We start from the raw sequence: 17,693 nt of genomic DNA on the forward strand, positions 1-17,693 counted from the left end.
GACTAAATAAGTTTTAACTTTAAAAATAATAATTTTATTGATATATTAACCAAACATTAAAAAAACCTGGTTGAACACACTTTTTTTCCACGTGTGTGTTTACTTTTGTTTATAATGAAACATAGAACTCGGGTGCCAAATAAAGGCGCAGTTTCTACGAATATTCAGGTATTTAAAAAAACGATGAACTTTTCGTTGACTTGAGTAGAATACTTTGTTAAAAATTTTATAATTTTACTGTAATCTCTAACAGTGTAGAGTCAGAGGGTTAACACCTGTCACCTAAAATATAAAAAAAAAGTATCAGTAGGCTGAATCGGTGAATTTGCTACTGAAAATTCTGATAGCGACTAGTTAACGACTAGTAAATCAATGGGCTGCACCGCACCCACGGAGCGAAATCCATTGCAAACTAAGTGAAAACATTTGTTAAATCTGCTGGATTTAGTTATTGAAACTAGTTGGCTTCAGAAATCCATCTACTCAAGCTCAGCACTTTAAAAAAATTTGCAGGAACTTTCCATTGAGATTTTTTCGAAATTGAAAATATTTCGAATCTATAACGTGTGATCGAGGGTGCTAAACAAATACGCCTCGCATTCACGGTAGGTACGATTACGACCGCTTCCTACAAAGCCAGGTACCTAAATACTAAACATCACATTTTAAGACGAAGCATGTAGAGTTTGTTGAACAGTTACTAATCCACTTCGCTATTTTAAGCTCAAGCTCAGCACTTTAAACAAATTTGCAGGAACTTTCCATTGAGATTTTTTCGAAATTGAAAATATTTCGAATCTATAACGTGTGATCGAGGGTGCTAAACAAATACGCCTCGCATTCACGGTAGGTACGATTACGACCGCTTCCTACAAAGCCAGGTACCTAAATACTAAACATCACATTTTAAGACGAAGCATGTAGAGTTTGTTGAACAGTTACTAATCCACTTCGCTATTTTAAGCTTGGAAATTTTTACGTAATTTTTACATACCACTGACATCTGTTGTGACTAAAAGATTATGTAAGGATAAATTATATGCTGACATCGTACTGATATAATACCAAAATTATTTTCTTACGTACATTTGACGTAGAAATGATGTCATATTACACATTTAAAAACAAAGTTTTAAGTTTTCACTTATGTTGACAGAATTAAACATTTTTTTTTTACAATTTTGCTTCTTCTAGAATTAATGTTGTAGAACATTAAAATCTTATTGCCTGTCGGACATTCTACAAATAGGACACCATTACATATTATAATAAAAAACTAATTATTTGACAAAATTGTTGTCTTGCTTGAAAAAATAAATTTCTTTGTAACGTAATAAAGTTTTTTACTACTGATTTTTAAGCTTTATCCGCAGTGAGTATTCTTAACGCCGTGAGCTTCCGCGTGGAGTAAATAAACAACTACTCTAGGATTTTGGACACTGACAATGACTTCTAAGATAACGACGATTTCTAAGTTAAAGGTTTATAATTGGGTCACGTATAATACGAATAGTTTTATAAATGTATTTTCTAGTACATCATATTCAGCAGTTTATAATAGTTACCTCTTTAGTCTGCTCACATTGTAAATTTAACTCAACCAGGATGTCACAAAAACTATTTTTATATACACAGAAAAAGATTTTTATGTACTTTTATAAAAGATTTTTTTTTGGGAACCAGTTGCCAAAAAAATAGTTTCCAACACTTCAAGAAAGATATTGTAACTTTGTACAAGACGTGGCTATGGTTTGTTTCGCATACATGAAGTAGGTTTTTCGAGATGTTACTGAGTATTTATTACGAAAATTGGCGCATGATCTAATATTTTAATGTATGTTTCATTCAAAAAAAAATTTTACCATAAAAAGATAATAGAATATCCAATAATTTGACATTGCTTTGTTATGGTTATAAATGTGCGCAGTTAATACTCGAAAGCTATTCAGGGAACGGTTGACATATAACTTTAAACATTGGAGGTACAAGGACAACACAAAGAATCTCAACCTGTTATTACTGCAATCACTATTTCGTAGTGATACAGCTTTTTTTTCACGCAAATGTAAAATAATTTACAAATATATGTAAGTTTACATGAATATTATATGTATACACTTTAACAATTAAAGGGTTTAATATTTATGATAGTAAATGTACAAATATCAAAGATGGGGGGGGGGGGCATCTTTTCACCCCAAATTCGAAATCAAAAGTGAAGATGGCAGCGGATTGAGGACTGCCAAGTAAGATTAACAGTGGATTGAGGGGGGGGGGGGTTGAAAATAAAAATAGCACGCCCTGGCGGGGAGGGGTGGCTTGGCTGCTACATGGGGGCGTGTCAGGCGGGTGCGGGGGCGCAGGGAAATTGTTGCAAGACGTGAAAGAGGGGGCGAAGAAGTCGTGAGGGAAATTTGCATTTTCATGGTTTTTTGAACGGTTTTTAAGGAGATTGTCGTTAGAGAGCGGAGAAGTGGCGATAAAATTCGAAGTGGGGGCGATTGTGAAGGGACCCCGGGAGAAAGGGGAGAGAGGGGAATTTAAATGCCAATTTGTTACCGACGCCCTTTGCGCCGATAGTGGCTACACTAGTGTTGAACTGGGGAACTGCGTGGTTCGACGGGAACATCCCCTCGTTGATCTACAAGCGCTCAAAAGGGAGGCGGAAACGGGATCTCTAACAGCGTTCCTGATTCCTGATAAAGAGAAACGTTTAGAATTTGAAACCTGCAAACTGCCTATCTCGAAAAGAAAATTTGTACGTTACGGTGGTGAGTGTGGATGAATGCGTGCCTTGGTATCTGATCGAAATTGTCCATTTTCCGGATGCTTTGGAGACTGAGATAAAAGTAAGGTGACTCATTCTTCTTGAAAATTATCAACAGTACGGCGTCCAGGGGTAAATTTTTGCAAGAGCTTAACGAAAGCTATCTATTCACGTAGCCTAGAGAAGTATTATATATACACGTGTTCTAACGGCTGTTCAGTTTCAGTTCACTAGTAATGACTAATTCACAACCCAGGAAGAGGTGACAGACATTAAACCCCTAAATGTTTCTTTGGGACTTTTTGTATTATAACTATTATAATTTAAGAAATTAATTTTATATTCATTATAAGGCTGGTGTTTTGAAATCTTTTGATTGAAATTTTTTTTAAATATATAAAAAAACTATAATGTAGATAAGGGAAATGAAGTTCAAATGCTATTCAACTTGCTCAAAACACATGTGTTGAATGATTGATAGTTTTAAACAATACGGCCACATATTAGTTATTAGTTTTTAATAACTGTCACATTCGCTGTGTTTTCAAGCTGGCTGCTGGTTCAATGACCCATATTAAGATCGAACCGTTTTAAATTCAAAGACTAGATTACGAAAAGGAATTTCCCCTCACTTTTCTTTCTCAAATTATCCATTTACATTCAAAATTTTAATTATTCAAACAACTTTTATAAAGCCTTGCGACAAAATCACGTTGAGGTAAGCTTATTCTTTGGCATCATCACCATTCATATATTTATAACTAAAATATTGCATAAAATAATACATATAATTTTATATATTTTTAATATGTTAAACACCCAATATCTAAGGAATGAACACTGTGAAGATATTTATATACTACTAATAAAAGAGAAAAAAAATTGTGTCTGTAGTTAGCGTAGAGCGGAAACGATAAGGCCTAGGACCGTGAAATTTGGTACATGTATCATCCGAAGTTGGAGGAGGAAGGGGGTATACCTATTTGTACCTTGAAGAGATTTATTCAAAATTAGTCTTAGTTATTTTTAATTTAATTTTTTTAGCGATAATCGTTTACATTTTCCCGATAATCACCATGGAAAAGGCCACCGCATTGTTGGTGATACTTTTTCTCGTCTCCCGACAAAGGTTACTGCTTTGTTAACGCTTTCTTTGACTCCCGGCAACGGATACTGCGTTGTTGATGCCTTATTAACTTTAGGATTTCAATCCAGTTTATCGGTCATTATTTTTGAACTTTTGTTTCTTAGATGGCGTCGTCATCTTATATCATTCCTGTTTATCATAGTTCTAACGATTTTTTTCATGAGCTGATTTTTTAAATTCGATTCAAGTTAATTTGTTCGCTTGAGTCGCAGCGGTGGCATACCTTATAGGAGCAGCGTGTATACTTAGCAGCGCAAGAGTCTTTTGCACGATAGACTGCAGTAGCACAGCGTAGATGCATCTACTGATGCATTATATAAATGGTCCTTAGTGGCCGTGGGGTTCGATCCCGATATCCTGGATTGACTGAAATTTGACTATCAACGAGTCGGCGACCGAGTGGTTCGCCACCCACTTATGAGAAGGCGGTGTTCTGGAGTGGACTTCCAGGGTCCTAGGGACTTAAAGTGGGTCTTCCATAGTCCCAGTGTCTTCCAGTGTGGTTCAGAGTCCTTGGGTCTTCCAGTGTGGTTCAGAGTCCTTTGTTTCTTCCATTATGGCCTTCCAGAGTCCCAGGGTTTTCCAGTTCGTCTTCTAGGATCCCAGTGTCTTCCAGTGTGGACCTTTAGGTTCCTAAGGTCTTCCAGTTTGATTCTTCAGGGTCCTAATTTTTTTCCAGTGTTGTCTCACAGAGTCCCAGAGTTTTCTAGTTAGTTTTCCAGAACCCCAGTGTTTTCGAATGTGGTCTCTCAGGGTCCTGGTGTCTTCCAGTTTGTTGTTCCGCGGTCCTGGGTTCCTTCTAGTGCGACGAGGCGACGAGGCCGAAATGGTGTCGCGAACAAAGGGAAGATGAAGCTGTAAGTTGTGCGTGTATCGTGGCTTGCCCCTGGTGTCGGCGGAGTGGAGGAGGGGGTGGATGACGTCACGGTGTCTCCCCTTCCTCGAGAGCTAAAACACAAGGCGGGTTTGACGGAGCCGGGCGGATGGAAGGGGGAGGGGGGTTCGTTCTCCCTCGGGGGCGCTCAATTGCGCGAGTGGCGGCGGCGGCGGCGGTTGTTTTTTATCTGCGGTCGCGAGCACCAGGGGTGTGTTGGCGGTGAGGGGGAGGGGACGGCTGGGGCGAGACGTCAACGCCATCTTGCGATCAGATTAGACCGTGCAATCCCCTCGGCGCCGTGGGACCGCTCCCTCGTTCTCCCCTCCCCCTCCTTACACTGCGGTCTCGCCTGGACCCTCCATCATGTCAACCACCTCCGAACATAACCTGCAACCACACACTCTTCATCTCGCTGCGAACAATCATGGATCACGTGCAGGTCCAATCAGCTATGCATTTTTTTTTTTGACGTGACAACGTCTAATAAATCGATGAACGCCGGCTGCACGCACGAAAAAGTGTCCCGTTACGCACATTGTTCCGTTACGCTGTGTCCCGTTACGCTCATTGTACGCTTGCGCCGCATCTGTCTCTCTTCCACTCGACTGTTTATTAAGTGAAGTGAAAAGTTAATGTGGTTTTCATTGCTTATTACAACAACAATTTCGGCAATAAAGGTTAATTATTCTTGCATTTTAAAAATCTGATTGCTAGTATAATTTCAAGTATTTATTCTTTTATTATTAAAATTAAAATGATTCAATTTTATTTATAAAGTATGCAATCAGTTCATCAGTGTTTTTTTATGACGTTGTCACGTTAAACTATCGTCCGTAAACCGACTTTACAGTCAACCAATTTTTTTTTGTCAATCTTTGATCATCCCAATGCTCGCTTCACGCACCGTCAAAGTCATGGCCAAGTATTTTTGACAGTACTAAAAAAAACTTAGTGTTTTATTTCGCATGTTTTAACACCCAAATAAAATAAATTCTTGCATTAGATTATTTTGAGTTGAATTAATATTCATTCAAACACACAATGGAAAAAAAATTCGATACTGTCAACAGGCGCAGAGAGATTTAAAGGTACCTATTTCTTCAGAAACATCCTGGAAACTTCTAATAAATATACTGAGAACTTAATGTGCAAAACATCTTGTATGTTCTCCAATAATTATTTTACAAATGATCAATTAAACATTTTATCATATTCCATTCAGCAAAAATATTTTTAATGTTTTTATTTTTTTTATTTCAATGCAATGAATGTTTAAATATTTAGAATGAATACCGTACTATGACTTTTAAAGTATTTATAAATTTATTTTTGAACTTCAAACACTATATTTAATCTCTTGAACAAATAAGTGGTCGTAAAAAATTTATTTTTGTCCATGGTTTAAGATAGTATTTAGGATTACATTAAGTGTAAACGGATTTCATAGTGTACGTAGTAAGGAAGTTATTATTTTATTATTTCAAACCCGATTTTTTTAAAATCCCTTAAAGCAATATGACGTCTCATAAAAATTGTTTCAAACTAAAGTTTTAGATAAACTTGTTATTTCCACTCCTTGCAGTAATGGTTAGTCGTACAGAAATTGGTTTAAAAACAATTTTGGTATTTTGAAGATTTGAAAAATAAAACGGAATCGATAGTGTACATGGTATGAAAGTTATGACTAATTTTGTATTTAAACCCCAATTTTTTAACCTCTTGCAGCAATGGTTCGTCTCAAAAAAAATTGTTGCAAACAAAAGTTTTAGAAAACATTTATAACGTTTACAAACTATTTTAAAGGAATTTATGGGGTGCCTACGAGGACACTATAAAATAATTTTTATTTCACCAAAAAATATTTTACAGGGTGTAATGGATACAAAACTGTTTTTAAGCACAGTTTTGCGTTTTGTGTTAGTATACGTGGCAAGCAAGACTGATGCATAACTAGTATCAGCCTTTTTTTTACTTAGTTAACCATACATCCCTAAGTAAGTCTTTAACTCAGACTCGTCCAAATGGCAAAGAAATGAACTCGCATGTCGTCTCTGCTCTAGTTCGCAGTCAACCATCTCACTCGATGGAAAGAAACTAGATAGTGTATGCGTTGACAAGAAGGAAGAAGAAACAACGGTGGAATAACGCAAGGCACAGCAAGGAAATATATTAAAAGAGCAGAGTAAATGAGATATCCACCAGACTGCATTTGCGAGCCGGGGGGGGGGGGGGGGCGGCTAGGGCGAGCCAAACGCTCTTATCTCATGGACCCTAAGTGAGTATCTAAGAGAACCACTGTCAATTTCCCTCTTGTATTGGCTACATAAATTTGTATTGCGTTACATTTTCAGTTGTGCGTATTTCTTAGAGCTTTTAAAACGATTCCTTTATTTTATGTGGTAGTTAAACTGTTGTCTTAGTTACATTTACAAAGTTCTTTGAGACCTAAAAACTTGAAAAATCTTTGCCAGTAAATTTTAGTGACGGTTACAAAATAAAATGGGCAATTTATTATTTATTAGCTACTGAAATGACATGTAATTTGTTCGTGTAGTCACGTTTAGCGTATCTATTTTATATTAAAATGCATTTAATTAGACATTTATTGTGTCAAATACAAATTCAAATCATAATATTTCAGACCATTTTTTTTTTCAGTAGCCTAATTTTTCGAAATTGATAACTGTTGACTAAAAATGTCTGAACAATGTCTTAAACGAAAGATACGTGTAAAAACACTTGTGTGAAAATAATTTATGGAAATAATTATTTCCATACAACATAATTGTAATTTTAAAATTGGCAAAGAAACTGTTGCAGAGTTATCTATTTCTGCTTATAAATGACTAGGTACTTAAATGTTCATCTGTGATGATTACAATTTGGAGGGAGGGGGGGTAGGAACTCCTTTTTACTTTCTCTCTTACTTCACACCAGATAATTAACCAGGGTTCCATTTTAAACCATGGTAAAAAGAAGTATCATTAATAATCATTGTTTATGGCTATTATGATATGTTCATTAACACTTCCAACCGATTCATAATTGACTAAGCTGTAACCCCAAACCACTTGGCCAAACAAGGTGGTGTGGTTATTAAGAAAATATTTCAAGGTGGCAAACGTTCAAGGTTGGGATCATAAGTAATGCAATGCTGACCATACAGTAAAAACTTTTAAACATAATTATGTGTGTTATGTGCCAGCAAGTTAAATCAATGTACGTAATTTTGAAATTAAATGTAGGACCATAGATAATATAGCAACAGCTAACAATAAATTTAAGAAAATTTTATATAATATATTGACAGTTTATAGTGTTTTTAAATTTTTTACTATTATATGTGTCTGTTAAACACCAATAATTGATAGAAGGATTTATTATGCTTGAGTGTAAATTGTTTAAGCATGTAAATGGACAGCCCAATGAAGTTCATCAAAAGTTTTAATTAATGCGGCAACGTTATATTTCGCCACTACAATGTGTTAATAACTGCTGTTTGTAGCATCAAAATAGTGTGTGTGTGTGTGTGTGTGTGTATAAATGATTACCAAAACTGAAAACATTTAAATATATAAATATCTATAGCAGTATGAATAATTGCAAATAAAACGCACCTAAGTGGTTTATAGGGATGACTGAAGACCCGAGGAAACTCGTTAAAAAAAATTAAAACGAGCACATCTAAATACAGTACACATGATAGAAGTGAAACTCTCGTTTCACAATTCACACCTCGATTCGTAAGTATTTCGTAAGGGGTAAACTGGCAGAGAGAGAGAGAGAGACAGCGAGAGAGAGAGAGAGAGAGAGAGAGAGAGAGAGAGAGATGAAAATTTTCTAAATAAATAATTCTCACTGTTGAAATACTCACACCATAAAGAAAAACTGCCCGTGTTACTGTTTCTTCAAAACAATCCTGCCAATTGGAACACGCCAAATCTCTGAACGAAATATGAAATTCATAACAGGTAACGCTATCTATGCGGGAAATGCAGGGACTGTCAAACGAGCCCAGCAACGTATATAGCATAGTGCTATTTTTATATTTATTTGGCCAAGTACCTATTTTCTGTCCTTGTCACGTCAGAAACGTTTAACAACAATGTCTCATCAAAAGTCGGCCTTGAAATTTTACTTTCCTCGCGTCCAAGAGTAGAAGAACAGAACGAGTACTGTGCGTAAGAAAGCGAACTCCTTGCACGTCCTTAATGGGATTGCATGCAGGAAGCAGGAGGACGTAATCCTCGGCGGACGGGGCGGGGATTTTGGATGAGGCGTTTCCCGCGGGAGTGACGAGGAGAGACGCGGTCAAAGAGAACTCTCACGCTCGATTTGCCGCGCCACTCGCGCCAACCACTCATGGGGGAGGGGGGAGGGGTTCGCTGGGCACCGCCGTCGAGCCAGGCGGGCTGATTGCCCCGCGCGATGACGTGTGTGTGCGGCTCGGAATATCCCCCCGGAGCCCGCGGCCCTGCTAGTGTCATTGCCGCGAGCTCCTGCCCACTCGAGGAGCAACGACGAACAATTATTTCCAGGCATTGGCGTACGCATGACGTAGGGACCGGAAAAATTCGAGAATTCATTTCGCGATAGGCTAAAATACAAATAGTTATACCTCAGTGCTGCCTCTGCCATTGGCTCACTACTCACCTGGATGACTCTGGGCCAATGAGAAACACCCGACCAGAGTTTTATCGAATCACAGGCTGCTACTTTGGGACGTCTCACAAGACAGCAGCCAATGAGTGGGTGGCATTTGACCGAGTGTACGTAGAACTATGGAGTTCATCCTGCAGGTCATTGAACCCGCGATTTTTTGCGGTCCCTAGGGCATGAGTCATACTGGAAATTTTTTCTTGTACCTACATTGGTTAAAGTTATTTGTAAACAAACCGTTCCCTGAATAGCTTTCCAATATTAGCTGCGCACATTAATAAGCTAAGTAAAATAAAATAATGTACAATTATTTAATATTTGACTATCTCTTGCACGGTTTAAAAAAAATGAATCATGAATGAAACATCAATTAAAATTTAAAATAATGAGCCAATTTTCGTGAAAATTTCCTCAGTATTTTCTTGAAAAAACATATTTATTATATGCAAAAATAACCATAGCCATGTGTTGTACAAAATTACAGTATTTTTCTTGTAGTGTTGCAAACTATTTCTTGGCAAATTTTTTCCAGAGGGATTTCGTGTGATAGTACAGAATTTTTTTTCAGTGATGCCCCTCGTTGCAAGTAGCATGGAATTGTAATTCAACCCACCTATTTTAGCTTGTAAACCTAGATTTTTCCATCACACGATGGTTCTATAACTATTATGCGTAGATAATAATGTACTTAATTAAGTGCAATTTAGAGTAAAGTAGGATTATCGTTTTTGTTGTAACCTAAATAATTAGCATACATTATTAACCGCCGTTATTACATTGCTAGGTAGAGATTTCAGACTCTTTAAATGAAAATGTAATATTTATCATGTCTTGAGTTTCCAATGAGCAACTGGGAGGTTTGTTACATAATTTTAAAAAATTGGTTGTCTGTAAAGTCGGTTTACGGACGATAGTTTAACGTGACAACGTCATAACAAAACATTGATGAAATGATTGCATACTTTATGATTAAAATTGAATCATTTTTATTTTAATAATAAAAGAATAAATACTTGAAATCATACTAGTAATCAGATTTTTAAAACGCAAGAATAATTAACCTTTATTGCCGAAATTGTTGTTGTGATAAGCAATGAGAAATACACATTAAATTTTCACTTCACTTTATGAACAGTCGAGTGGAATAGAGATAGATGCGGCGCAAGCGTACAATGAGCATAACGGGTTCACAGCGTAACGGAACAATGTGCGTAACGGGAAACTTTTTCCGTAGGTGCAGCCGGACGGTCATCGATTTATTAGACGTTGTCACGTCAAAAATGAAAAGAAGTCGTCCGATGCATGATTCGAGATGAATTGCTGTTATCACTACCGTCAGCGTCGCTCGCTGAAAATGGTTCCCGCGCTGGAGACGTATGTAACTCGCGGGGTTGTTGAATTGTTACAAACAGCAGTTCGCCCGGTTAAACGTCGCGTGTGTTCGAGCTGATGGGGACATCCCCACCGGCATCTTCACGGGACATTCATGAGCGGCGATGCGTCACGTTTTGGGGGGAGGGGGGGAGGGGGGGAAGCCGCCCGCGAAGAATCGCCGACGCGACGGTCCGCGGATCCGAGCCGCTGGCGCGAGGTGGAAGCGAGTTAACACGGCAGCGCCGACGAACGACCGCGTCGTTAATCGAGAGAGCCACGGCCGACGGTGACGGTTCGATCTCTCGCCACACGAGTGCGACCGGCGGTAATCGATCCCCGCGCGCGCGCGAACGAGAGAGAGAGATATATATATATAGAGAGAGTGGGGTCGAGTTATGAGGCGAGGTTCCTCAGCGGTGTTAATCGCCGATCCATCATAAACCCTCCTCCCTTTCCCCTCACCCAATCACCTTATCCGGCGCGCTTCCCCCCCCCCCCTCCTCCACGGACTGCGACAGGCCAGCTCCCCTGGCGCGGTGATGGATGGCGGACTGGCCCTGCTGTCCCGGGAGACAGTCTCTCGGTCCCGCGCCGCATCAAACAACTCCACCCCTCCCCTTCCACCATGTCCCCCATCCTCCTCCAATAACAACAAACACCGCCCTTTCCCCCTCTCGACAAAACCCTCTTCGATCCCACCCCCCACCCCCACCCCGGGTAATTATTGTTCCACTCACGCCTGCGTTTTGTTGTTTAATTGGCTGGCCGTGTCCTACACGCGAAGAACACTGACACGCCATTCTCTCGAGGTTGCGTGACGCAAGAACACAAGCGAGGAAACATTAGAAGGTGTGGTAAATGTGTATTTTCGGTGGCACAAAAGCTACCAATACTAACAGTTACCATTTCATATGTGTGTGTATATATATATATATATATATATATATATATACATATATCGATTTAAGGTTTTGATACTTTGGCATCACAATGGGTATAGATCGCCAAATTCCATTCATCGAGCAGATTATCGATGGGGATTTCACTTGGTATGAATGCAGCGTGACAATCCTTGAATTCCTTAAATTGCGAGTTTTAATACGTAACCGGGAATCGAACCTGCCAAGTGATGTTCACAAGCAAGCCGTACGTCTTAGCTGTAGTTAAGCTGTTTTAAGACGCACACTGGTTGTCCACAATTTCATTTTTTAAGTCATCAACGTAACTCGTCACTTTATTTATGGTGGGCTCTAGTGACAACGTTTTTATTGGTTATTCGTGATTGGATCGTATTTGGGAGCCCTGTTTAAATATGCACTAATTTTTACTCCTCCAGATGAAAATTTCACAATGACGTATGTGTGCCTAGTGACTGGTACAATTGCGTCTAACGCGTGAAAATGTCAAGTTGTCAATCATAAATACAAGCATTACTTTTACACCAGATCTTACTCTAATGTTCAAAAATAATATTTGAAATAAGATACTAAGACGGGAAACTATTTTTCATGATTCGCTGCCAAATTGACGGATTGCAATCATGGCCTTTTTTTTTGCTTTACTAATGGGCAGCTATGGGCACTATTTTTTTAAAAAAAATTTGGATTTCAGGAGTGTCAGGAAACCCAAAATTGACTACAATAACAGTATTCAGTAACCATGATCAATATCGCATTGTGTTTACGTTGGTGGTTCAATTCAGACCTCATCACGACTCAGTTTACGAGAATTATGTCAGTCACCATGTTGTTCGGGTTCTACTTCACAGAAAAAACTTTTCTGTACTTTTACAAAAGATTCCTTTGTAAACCAGTTGCCGAGAACTAGTTTGCAACACAAGAAAGATATTTTAACTTCGTACAACACATTGCTATGGATATTTTTCTCACATATGAAATAGGTACAAAATTGATGTTTCAATCAAGCATATTTTTTTAAAACCGTAGAAAAGTTATTATAACATTCAATTACTGGACTTTATTATTTTTTATCATGATTATAAACGTGCACAGTTAATATTGAAACGCTATTCAGGGAACGGTTTTCAGGTAACTTTGGAGGTACTGGGAGAACACATAGCATAAATGCCCGAGTAGGTATCAGAACCCAGGATTACTGCGAACACAGTATTGCAGTGATACATTTGTTTTCACCTAAACTGCGTGTTTATGTTGAGTGTTTTGCGTAAGGAGAGCTGTTTATTAATGATAGGTCAATCTTTAGAATATAATCAGGAAGAGGGTTTGTGTATTTATCGTTTGTTTAGTATTTATAAACACTCCTTCTGTTTACAGAATCTTGCAAGCCGTATCCTGTAAAGCGATACTTCGAGACGGCTGTTCACGGCTACCTAAAGTGCCAAGTTTGCATTTGTGTCATCTGTAAATCTTGTTCTAATAAAAAAAAATGGTTGTCTCTAAAGTCGGTTTACGGACGATAGTTTAACGTGACAAAGTCATAACAAAACATTGATGAAATGATTGCATACTTTTATGAATAAAATTTAATTATCGCTATTTTCTATGGATACAAAGATGGAGTGAAATGAAATCCACAATTTAATTGATAAATTTACTCATTAATTCAAATATGTTTATTACTTTAACGATGAGATTATTTTAACTATAACTTTTATACATGTTTGCTATTTAACTTCTTCCAATCTGTGTTATTCTGTTAAGGATAGGACGATGATAGGAAAAGTAGGAAACAAATGGAAGTGTTTCAAGGATGATGTGAAGGAAAATGGCTTACCCAACACCAAGATGCAGTCAAAAATAATATATTTGCGCCACGGACTCTGCAGCAATGCTAGGAGGTTCAGGTTAGCAAAAAGCAATATAAAATGAGCGTAACGGGACACAGCGAAACGGGACCATGTGCGTAATGGGACACTTTTTCGTGCGTGCAGCCGGCGTTCATCAATTTATTAGACGTCGTCACGTCAAAAAGTGTATTACACCAAACTGTTTAAGTTTGTTCGCCGGTAAAGCAAACCCATTTCTCCTTTGGCATCTCTTGACGAGCTGCTACGGGAGAGATAACAGTACAAATACCTGCAATTTTAACGTGAATGTTTCTGTTCCATTACTTAACAGTGATGCGGCACTCGGTGCTACAGGATGCCCGACGGAGCGGAACCGGACGGACAGCCACCGGAAGCGAGGCCGCGATAGGGACGCGCGCCAAAAACCGCCACTTCCGTTCCCCCGCGCGCGCCCAGGTGTCGTCACTGGCGCGTGGCCAATCACGGCTTTCCCTCGCGGCTTCGCCCCAGACTATTAGTTGCTTCCGCCCACGTGTGGCGTCGCGGTCGACGTCAGAAGACGTCTCAATTCACCGCTGCGTGGCGCGAGATCGGGTCACTCGCGGAACCAATAGGCAGCAGAGATCAGAGAAAGTTACAGATGGATAGAGACATGCAAAATTCGCGGATTCATTCGGTGATAGACTAGAATTCAAACACATATACCTCTTAGATGATTTTGCTATTGGCTTACTGTTCATCTGGACGAATATCAACCAGTTATAAACCCTCAACCAAAGAAGAATCGAACCACAGACAAACCAGCTGAGACGACTTACAAGTCGGCAGCCAACGAACTTGCGCTATTTGCCCGAGTGTACAGGGGTATGTGCAGTCTATCCTGAAGACCATCGAAACCGCGAATTTTGCAGGTCCCTACAGATGGAGCATAAGCTCTGAGCACTGTGGCCAGTTTGTTCACGTAATAAGATGGCGGCCATTTGTTCATATAGTATATAGAAATGTAGTTTACTACATACTCTTGTACACAGTCATTTATTCTCGAGTCAACAGTTTTTATTTGTTTAATATCCTTGCACTTTTCCACCACCATACATAGGTACATCACTTATGAGAAAATATGATTTTCTTCATGTCACAATATGGCGGCGACCTGCTTCCCCCTTACGTCCCCTGGCTTCAGCAGAGATACCTACAAACTGTGTTTATCCTCCATCTGTAATTTTATCTCATCTTTGATAGGCAGGGACGACGAACAGTCGCAGCTCGATGCTAGAATTAAGGCTCTTATCTTCTTTTCTAAATCAACGAACTGTGCGGCATTTGTCGGCAGCCTAGCAACCTTAAAAATCATATAACTTTTCGAAAGAAAATGTTGGCTACCTTGATTTTGGTCGTTCGTTGCTGGGGATATTCACCATAAATGTTTCATATTATCAATTTTCCAATACGGAATAACCAAAACGCAATATGTTAAAGTGTTTTTTTTTTGTTTCAAAACTGCATAACCGTAATAAAAATTGGTGAAAATCATTTGTTCATTTTCAATTGCAATTGTAAAAAAAAATTATGGCTGATTATCAGACATGGTTTTATAGTTTTGATCTCTGTTTGATTTTACTATTCTTTCTGGTTCATTATTTTTCTTACGGCTTCATGACTGCTAGTTTATTAGTTGATTGCCAAGGTATGTATGTTCGTTAATTTCAACAATGGTTTCAATTTGTTTGTTTTGTTTTTTATATAATCTTTACGGCACCGGTAAACTATAATTTAAATTCAAGTGATGAGTAATATTTATAATGGACATTAAACTTGTTAAGTTATTAGTAAAAATGTTGCCGTAGAAAAATATTTTAGGGTATTTCCTTGGAGTCTATTGCAAATAAAATAATTTTGTATTAAGTGTTAAATATAGGCGAAAGAGTGATGTTCCTATTGGGCCACCTTATGTTAAACGTGAACCGAAAAAGAAATCACTCGTCAATTTGTATTAAAACTGTAACACATAAAAAACATCTAAACTAATATTATAAAAGAGTGTGTGTTTGTAAAACGTTAGCTCGAAAACTACTGGACCTATTATTCCATATGGACCCATGACTATGGTTTTTTAAGTTTGGTTTCGAGAGATAAACGAATGTTTCTTACTTAAACAGGAGAAGAACGGCCAGATTCACTGCATTCTTAACTTAGATACGTTTATTAAACCGTTATAAATAATAACTTTATATAGACAATACTATCACGCGCCGGCACGTGATGTGTACATGCGCTCATAATATGCCAGCTTACATAATCTTAAATATCTTATATCCGTATGTATATATTATAACATTTTTGGATTCTAGCTCTGTCATTCTATGAGAAGATTTGCCATCATATCGACACAGTACTGGTTAAATAATTTTTAATTTTAAGGTCAGTACGCTCTTACGTGGCATTACTTTATGTATCAGTTTTATAGCGATTCTTAAAAGAAAACTTGCTCTTTTTGAAATATTTATCCGCCCTTGCGATGTTGAGTGCGAAAGCTAATAATTTATACATGTGTCGCGGGATTATCAAGAATCCCACAGTTCACAGCTATGAGAGCCTCGCCAGAAAAGTTCCGAAGTTCTCCGAAGTTTTCCGATCGCTCCTGAAAGGAAAAAAAACACCATATTGCAAGGACATATATATATTTACGGTCGTGGGGCATATTAAATGACACTAACCTAACCTAACCTAACTTTAATTGTAGTTATGATAAACCATATTTAAAAAAAATAAACAACAATATTATTTGTTACACTGACCGAGGCTAACATAACCTATAAATTTGACCGGTAAACTTCGTAACTGTTTGGGTTGTAGCTGTGGCTTTCATCCGTGCCAGACCATCCTCTGTCTCTTGTAAATTCCTACACGTAATGCACGCCAATTTGCATCCCGCATGAATGTGCCCAGGGTTTTCCCTGTGTCTATGCAGGTTTTACCTGGGCCCAACCCTATCTCTAGTTATAGTCTAGATTTAAGAGTGAGGGGAGTTAGTCATGGCGCCAATCGTTTCCATGGCTGGCCAATCCCCTCCTAGCACATGATGCATGCGACCCTCTCCCCGCATGGCTAATCCCAGCATGACTAGGCGTATAGGCTTCGGCCTGAGACGCACCTAGGTCCCTCCCTAACCCGGACCCCTCCAAAATACACTTAGTTTTAGTTAGGTTAGAAAAAAATTTTAATCATCCGTGTGAACGGTAAGCTATCCGGGAAAGAGGTTGCTGCTTCCGGGCTTCGCCCCTGGCGACGCTAGGCCTCTATTAAGTAATCCAGCCTCGTTGATAAGGAGCGCGGTGTTTGCCGGCTCGCGCCTCAGGCAGGCCGGAACCTCGCGAGGAAGTGTTTATGGCAGGGAGGGGTTGAGGGGGAGGGTTCCTAATGAGGTTATCAGCGATCAGACCCGTGGGAGAGCGGCGGCTCGCTTGGGCGCGCAAGTAGGTACTCGGGAGATACGCGTGCGCTGAAGAGAGTTCAGCGACCCGCCAGCCGTTCTTTACAGCGCGTTTTGCGTATCCGGGCACCCGTGGCCGCGCCTGCTCGCTGCCGGGCCATGACGCAGAAAGCCTTGTCTCCGAAGGACAACATTCTCACAGGAAATAAGCAGGGACAGGAAAAATTCGCGGGTTCAATGACCTCTAGGATGAACTTTATAGTTCTACGTACACTCAGTCAAATGCCGCCCTCTCATTGGCTGCTGTCTTGTGAAGGTGTCCCAATGTAGCGGCATGTGATTCGACACAGCTTCGGTTGAGTGTTTCTCACTGGCCCAGAGTCGTCCAGGTGAGTTGTGAGCCAATAGCAGAGGCAGCACTGAGGTATAACTATGTGAATTTTAGGCTGTCGTGAAATGAATCCGCGAAATTTTCCGGTCTCTAGAAATAAGAGAATAAAATATATCTAAAACGACGACAAACTGGAGTTAAGTCCATTATGAATTTCAATATAACTAATCACTGCATTTGACTTATATCATTACAAATGTATTATTTAGACCGATTCATAAACTTTTTAAATAAGCATGAATATATAAGTTGGACTTGGGGCTATTTAACTTATCAAG

This window comes from Bacillus rossius, assembly GCF_032445375.1.
Source record: "Bacillus rossius redtenbacheri isolate Brsri chromosome 4 unlocalized genomic scaffold, Brsri_v3 Brsri_v3_scf4_2, whole genome shotgun sequence".
In the NCBI taxonomy this organism is placed as follows: domain Eukaryota; kingdom Metazoa; phylum Arthropoda; class Insecta; order Phasmatodea; family Bacillidae; genus Bacillus; species Bacillus rossius.